Raw genomic sequence first — 7836 nt, forward strand, 5'->3', positions numbered from 1 at the left:
CATTCTAATTTTCTCAAAAATGAATTAGGCCAGAATACTTGTGTAATAAAAATTTAAAAGAATATCCATTTATTCAAGATTTAAGAAATCGCGGCCCAATACGTTAGGGCACAATTCCTCCAAAATCCCAAACTCGAAATATTTCCTTTATTATTTTTTAGAAAAAATCTTCATTTCGAGAAATCAATGCGTCACATCCAATACATTAGGACGTAACGTGTTGAATTCCCAAGAATGAGTTCTTATTTTTTTGATTAAAGAGAAATGCTCGATTGTTAGATTTAACGAAGAAAATCGGAACCCAATACGTTAGGGCTCAATTTCCTTGAAAATCCTAAATACAAGCATTATCTCAATTTTGAAAATTTTGAAATCGAGTGAAAAATGATGTGATGCTACATTAAATATACAATGCAATAATAAATATTACGGTGGCATAGAAATAATATGAATAAATGAATAAACAAAATCGATAACAATAATCCATGACATGCAAAATATTAAATGTAAACTCAATTATATAACGAAAGGAGGAAAGCCAACCAAATAAATGAAGAAAAGAATATATATAATATGAACATAGAAATTATGAAGATTAAAATATACATATGATTTACAAATAAATTTTTGGGTCATGGAACGTATATATATATGCAATACATAATATTTATGAATATAAAGAACAATAGATAAACATATATAGATTATAAAATAGGTATTTAAAAATATATATATTTGAGCCCCTTTTTTAAAAAAATAAATAAATATCCATATGGATACAAACAAAATATTTGTTAAAAATATATATACATATGTACATATAAAAAATAATGATAATAATAATTACATTATAGAAAATATACATATATATAGGAAGATAAATGGATACATAAAAAGTATATATATAAATATTAAATAATAATTACAATATTAAAAAATAAATATACGTACATATAAAAAGATTTGTTTTAATAAATAAATAAATAAATAAAAACAACAAATATATATAAATAAAAATTAATTAAAAAATAAAAGAAATAATTAAATTATGGAAGTTAATTAATTTTAAAAAAAGAAAAAAAACTAAATTGAACTGAATATGAAAAATCTGGGGGAAAATATGCAAATAAATAAAACCTAAAGGATTAAATTGAACACGCGAATTATATAGAGGGGCTGGAAGGGAAATTTTCTCCTCTCCTCTAAAACGGCGTCGTTCCAGCGGGGCTAAATTGAAATTGAAAGCAAATTAAAGGGCTAAATCTAAAAAGATAAAAAAACTAATTGTAAAACATTAAAAAGGCGCGAATAACTCATAGGGCTCGAATGGGAAAATATCTCCATCCTTTGAAACGCGTCATTTTATTAGGGCTAAATAAAATAAATAAATAAAATTTGCAGCGGTATTACCTTCTCCCTTTTTTAAAATCGTAAATAAGTAAAAAATAATCGAAAAAAACAGTAAGCCACCTTTAAAAAACTGCCAATCGTTCTCCCTTTTTTATTGATTCCCTCTTTTCTTTTTTTACAATGAAGGGAGAGGCCTCTATTTATAGTTGAACCTCCCTAAATCCAACGGTACAGATCAATTACATCAACGGCTAAGATTAAAGGGTACCTACAAATTAAATCTCTAAGATTACAAAATCATATCTTCTAAGATTACATATCATATCTAAGATTGCATATATCATATCTAAGATTGCATATCTTCGAAGATTATGTTTCCATATGTGAGCCCGGGCTAAAATTGGGTATTACAAAGGTAACCACTCAACATACATTATTTAAACATTATTAATAATCAAAGACGAATAAATTAAATAACATATATAATAACTTCGAAATGAGTAGTATAAAGTAAATTAGAATAAATAAATATAAGACAATTTTAAAAAGATAATGAATGAGTCTTAAATAATAATATAAAAAAAAATTAAAAATAAAAAAATAAAAATCAACCATATACAACAATTTAAGAATATTATAAATGAGGAATTTTAAAATAAATAATAATATATGTACATATGAAAGCATAAAATAAGGAATATATGAAAATCTTGAAATGGATAATAAATAAGTTAAAACAAATAGTAAAATCGAAAAAGGTACAAAAGTTTTAAAATAATTAACATATGTAATACCTTTTAACATAAGATAAAATAATATATAAAATACTTAAGATAAATAGCTAAAATTTTTACATTATCATATAAGAATGTAAAAAGGAAAAATTGTTTTTATATTAAAAAATAAAACAGGGAACTAGAATAGATAATGTATGTACATATATTTAAAATAATTAATGTATATAAAACTTGAAATAAATAATAATAAATCTAAAATAGTTTAAAATAAAATAATTAAGAGGAAATCCTAAATAATAAAGAAATACAAATGCAGTTTAAAAAACAATATATGTACAAAAATGGAGGCTGAAGGGTCAAGGGTGCGATTGAAATCAGAATGAAATTAATGGGAATAATTAAAATATTGAAAGAAGGAATAAGGGACTAATTCGCCGCATGTTGGAAGTATCAAGGGGCGAAAAGATAAATACCCAAAGTCCCTTATGCTGTGCGTTTTGATTCGGAAATTATGGGGACAAATTAAAAAGGAAAGAAAGTGAAAACGGACTGAATTAAAAGCACAAAAAAAAACAGAGGGAATACCCGCATAAATAACCCCAAAGAATCAAACACGCGGGTTCCCCCCAAAACGACGTCGTTTTGCGTCTGGGAAGGGTTCCTAAAACACTGCCACTGCAGTGTTATAAAAGGGCCAATTTTTTCTTAAAACAGGGTTTTGCTGCAGCATTAGAGAAAGAAAAAAAAATTTAAGAGCCTCTCCTCTCTGCTGGGGTCTCCAATGCCCTTGACGCCGACTGATGAGCCACCTCAGTGGTTCACCGCACCACCACTATGGCTGGTGGCCGACGACAAGCGACGACGGGGAGGTGAGTTTCCTTCCTCTCTTTTCTTATTTTTTTTATTATTTTGAATGCAAAAGAAAAGAAAAAAAGGGAAAATGAAATACACTGAAATAGTAAATAAATAAAAACAAGCAGAAACTCAAGCAAAAAGAGTAAAAAGAAACATCATCTGAAACTGTTTTGCTCTTGATGTATCTCGTTTATAAAACGTTGGTTTTATTGAGATAAATTCTTAAAAAATAAGGTAAAGAAAAAGTAAATAAATAGAAAAAGAAAACAGTTTAAAGATTCACATCCACCTTTCAATATTTTTGCGTTGCTTTTTGATTTCTAGTGTTAGTAAAAAAAATACAACTGTAAGATTCGGGCTTTTATAGCCGAATCAAAATGCTTTCTTCTTCTTTATTATCTATTAACTACTATTATTGCCCGCGTGCTTCTTCATTTGTTGTTGCATTCAATTCTTTGCAGGTGTCAGACGAGCATGGTGAAGTGCGGCGGCGGCGTGCAGGGAGTTGGAGCGGCGCACAGGGGCAAGGGCGTGCATGCGGCGCTGGAGAGGGCTAGGGTTTGCTCCCCTCTACCGAAATTGTTAATGTTATTTGGGCTAGGTTTTTTAATATTTTGGGCCCGTTGGGTTTATTTAATTTTGGTTTTGGGCCGCAACTGTAATGGACTGTTTTATTTTGGAATTTGGGGTTCTATTTTGGACCCGGGCAAAAATGGGCTCTTACAATAATAATAATCAATTAAGTCCTCTTTACCATAAAAAATATTATTGGTTTATTAAGCTCTTGCATAAATAGTTTTTAACAATTCAAAAGAAGGTAGAAAATATTAGTGGCAGCTGAATTTAAGTCTATAGACATAGAGTACCTTAGGGAAGGTAGCTCAAGGTTTGCTCTCAAGACAAGTAGACTACTGTAGAAACCTATCGAGCAGTAAAATGTTCAAGACTAATACTTGGTTGTGGCATTCTAAAAATTTTATTTAAATAATCAATTAGTTCTTGTATAATAATAATTTTATTAATAAACCTCTAATACAATCGCTACGATTCGATTTTCAAGATATATTTATCCGAATAAATTGATTTTCATTGATTGCTTGGATCATTCCACGATATTAATAAAACACTTACTTTAATAAATTGTGAAGGTATCAAATAATGCAAGTTGATTTATGTTGCAATGGTGACTTCTATTGGTAGATTACAGCTCAACAAATAACTAGTTTATTATTGTACAAGATCAAATTCATAAGCCCACTATAATAAATTATATTCACTTCCATAATAATAACTTATTTTTTTTATTCACTTCAACGTTTTATCTCTATAATTTTTTTGAAGAAATTATTTTAATTAAATTAATAGTCTAATATACATTTATTTTGTACCAAACTTAAAATTCTCTCTCTCACATAGTATCGTATCTATACTCTTTCAACTTACGGTTTTTCTCAAATAAATTGTTGTTTTGTTTCGTTTTCTTAACCGATTAAGATGAAAAGAATAGAAAATTTGTTGTTAATGGTTCCCATCAAATTTAAAATCATTGATTTCCACAAATGTTAGGCTTTGTATTAAGCATATCTCGTTTACATACGTGGAGGTTGGATCTCTAAAAAACATAGAAAATTGTTGTTGATCATAAAGATCCTAGAAACTATATTTGAAAATTCCTAAAATTGGGTTTTACATTGTGAAGAATGTGTTTCTTTCATGAAAAGATTTGGTTTATAGATAAAAACTTGCTGAAGATGAAGGGACAGTGAAACGAAAACTTGGGTTTCGGAGATAGGTCGAAGGATCTGACCTACGCCGGTTAGGTTTTTTTATCAAGAGAAGGGTGATCTTGGGATCTAATCTGAAGAAGCCATTTTCATAGGTGAGAATGATTTGGAGTCAACTTTGGTTTTTTTTCCGTGAAGAAGAAAAAGCTGTCGAAAGAGACGAAGTCAAATAAAAGTAATATATATAGAAATTAAAAATTACTTAAGATTTTAGTTTTCCAATTAGTTAAAGACATATTTTTAAAAAAAATTCAAAATAAATAAAGGCCACGTTAACGAGACATGTCATGTTCAAATTGGTAGGATTATAAAAATACTATGTGCCAATTTTTAATTGATTAAAAATATCAACAAAATCTTTTCAACCAATATAACAATTTGGATAGTTAATATAACAATATGTTCCACTTTTATAAAAAATAAAAACTTTAACACCTAAGAAAACTAATATAGTTGGTGGCCAAAAATACTATTTCAATTTTCAAGTAAACTAAATCAGTACTTTCAATCATGAAAATTTTCAATATCATCATGAACTTTTTTAATCACTTACTTACTAACTCACTAATGGAATGTTTGCATTGATTTACTTTTAGACATGAATTAAATTTTTTTTTAAATTTAAATCAGTTTTTCATCATCATGATCATTATTTTCTATCTCGAAAAAGAATAAACCCTAGTTATTGATCTTGTTTGACAATTGGTTGATAGTTGATTGTAATAGGTGGTTTGACCAACTAATTTTATTAATTAGTTTGATTAACTAATTCCATTAACTTTTTATTTAAAATTTTTTGGTAAAACTTAGCTGATAGCTAGAAGTTGATATGTATAAAATTACAAATAAGACATTATAAATTTTATGGTTAATTATTTATTTGTTTATAATACTTTAGTCTGTATTGGCTAAAATTATTGAAATAAAATACAACAATTAAAACATCTATTATGGAAATTAATCGGTGAATACTTTTTTAAAATTTAAATAAGCAAAATTCTTAAGTTCTTTATTTACAAATATTAACCTTGTGGAAATTGATAAATGTTAATAGCATATATAATTGTAAACTATACTCTAGGTGATAATTATGTCATGTTTTTAGTATGTAAATTAGTGATAATTATGTCACACTCTGAAAAAAAATTTTCAAGTAGCATATTTTAATTAATATAAAGTTGTATAAGAAATTATTTTACACAAGTAAATTAAAAATAAATTAAGAGTACATAAATATTCAAGGATGAAATAGCTCCATTGAAAATTTCTCTTGATAATGTTGATTTTTTTAGATTCGCGGTGGAGTTTTTATTTTTTTTATTTTTTGAGATTTACTTTGGACTTTGGAGGTGAAAGTGAAAATGAGAAAATGAAGGCTACTATATCTTAACATCCCTATTAGGTTTGAGGGCACTGCAAAGAGGGTAATTTTTGAACAAGTATGGTCAGATATGTCATTCCACATATCTCATCCCCAACCAGCTGTTGAAAAAAGTTGTCATCTCAGCGTTTTTTGTTTTAGAAATTTTAGCTTAACAAACTCTTGTAAACCTCCATTCATCAAACACTATAATCTTTAACCTATCACCTATGTTCTTCGGTTACTCTCAACCAAGTAAACCAAACCATCAAGCTAGATCGAGAGCCAGCACATGTCTAATATATATCTAAAGTAACATATTGAAACAATTAAGATAAGTTTTAGTTCAACATTAGTTCTGTATCTCTCAAGTGTCACCATTAATTAGTTGACACATAAATAAATTGATTTTAATAATAATTTGGGTCTTATTTTTTATTTTAGTTTTGTTTAAAACTAAATTCGTTAATAATAATATAATTAAAATTTCAATATTAAATATCATTAACATTACAATTTAACATATAAAGATTTCATTTTGAACTTAAAAAAAAGTTCATTTTGAAATTATTTAATCCACGATTATTTGAGAAATTTTTAGATTTTACTTAAGTCATATGTATTAATTTAAAATTTTAATTTCAATTGTGATTTAAATTTTTTAAATTTTAATATAATATGATTTTTTTATAAATTGAACTTATGTTTTACTAAATATATGAAAAACATTTGACAATCAAGTGCAGCGACTTGGATTCATGCTAATTTTTTAAATCAATAGATGTTAATTTAGGAAATTAATTTAAAACCATAGTATAATAAGATTTTTGTACAAGAATTTTAATATTAAATATATTTTACTTAATTCCTATGTTTAAATTACTGAATTCATGCTAATTTTGGAAATTAATTTATTTGACTCACCTCAATTTTTAAGAATTTTAAATTTAAAAATCATACTATTGATTTTATGATTAATTAAGAAAATTAAAGAGATAATTTAGTTTATGCTTTGCTATTTGCTCATCATTAACTGTATCACTATTGCTTACATTTATATAAATCCCCTTCAATTTCAATCGTCCTGTCAAAAGAAAAATTCATTCGTCTTCATAAAAATTATAGTCAATTATTTTTCTTTATATATTTTCTAAAATAAATTTATTATATTCACAAAATATTTAGTCAAAATTGTGAAGTTTGTTTTCGGTTTTGCACTGTCTCTTTTTCTTTTTCTTTTTTAGCTTTCAGAAAGGAAATATTCAGTGAAGAAACATTTTATGCTTTTGATTTTGATATGGAAAATGAAATCTTCAGTAAAGAAAAAATTTCTTCTTTTATAATATTATGGATTATGGAAGTGCTAGAAATGGCCAAATATATGACTGTCAAAAAACACCGAGTATACTAATTAGCAAACATATGAATATAAATTTCTTTTTTGAATTATATTACAACGTTAATTCCTTTTCTGAACTATAAAATTCTAATCATAGTTTCTAAATTTAAAAATTATACTTATTATTAAACATAAAAAAATTATACAAAATTTTTAATAAATAAATAAAACATATTTTAATAAATACACACGTCAAATTGTGTATCACACGAGAACAAAAATTAGTTTTAACTATTTTCTCAAAAGTGATCAAAATCAAAACTCTTCAATGAAACCATTGGTTCTGCCTCCAATTCCGAATGTGGCCTCCCCTCAATGATAAACTTGTTGGATAAAATACATTAGCGAAAA

The 7836-nt window shown here is 26.4% G+C and overlaps 1 long non-coding RNA gene across 1 annotated transcript; it reads left to right on the top strand.

Annotated features, from left to right (window-relative positions):
• Positions 1-2565: 2565 nt before the first annotated feature.
• On the top strand, positions 2566-3934 carry LOC107903757 (uncharacterized). Its single transcript, XR_001685948.2, has 2 exons — positions 2566-2956; positions 3404-3934. It is a non-coding gene; the product is annotated as an uncharacterized lncRNA (long non-coding RNA).
• Positions 3935-7836: the final 3902 nt, after the last annotated feature.

This window comes from Gossypium hirsutum, chromosome D05 (assembly GCF_007990345.1).
Source record: "Gossypium hirsutum isolate 1008001.06 chromosome D05, Gossypium_hirsutum_v2.1, whole genome shotgun sequence".
NCBI classification, from domain to species: domain Eukaryota; kingdom Viridiplantae; phylum Streptophyta; class Magnoliopsida; order Malvales; family Malvaceae; genus Gossypium; species Gossypium hirsutum.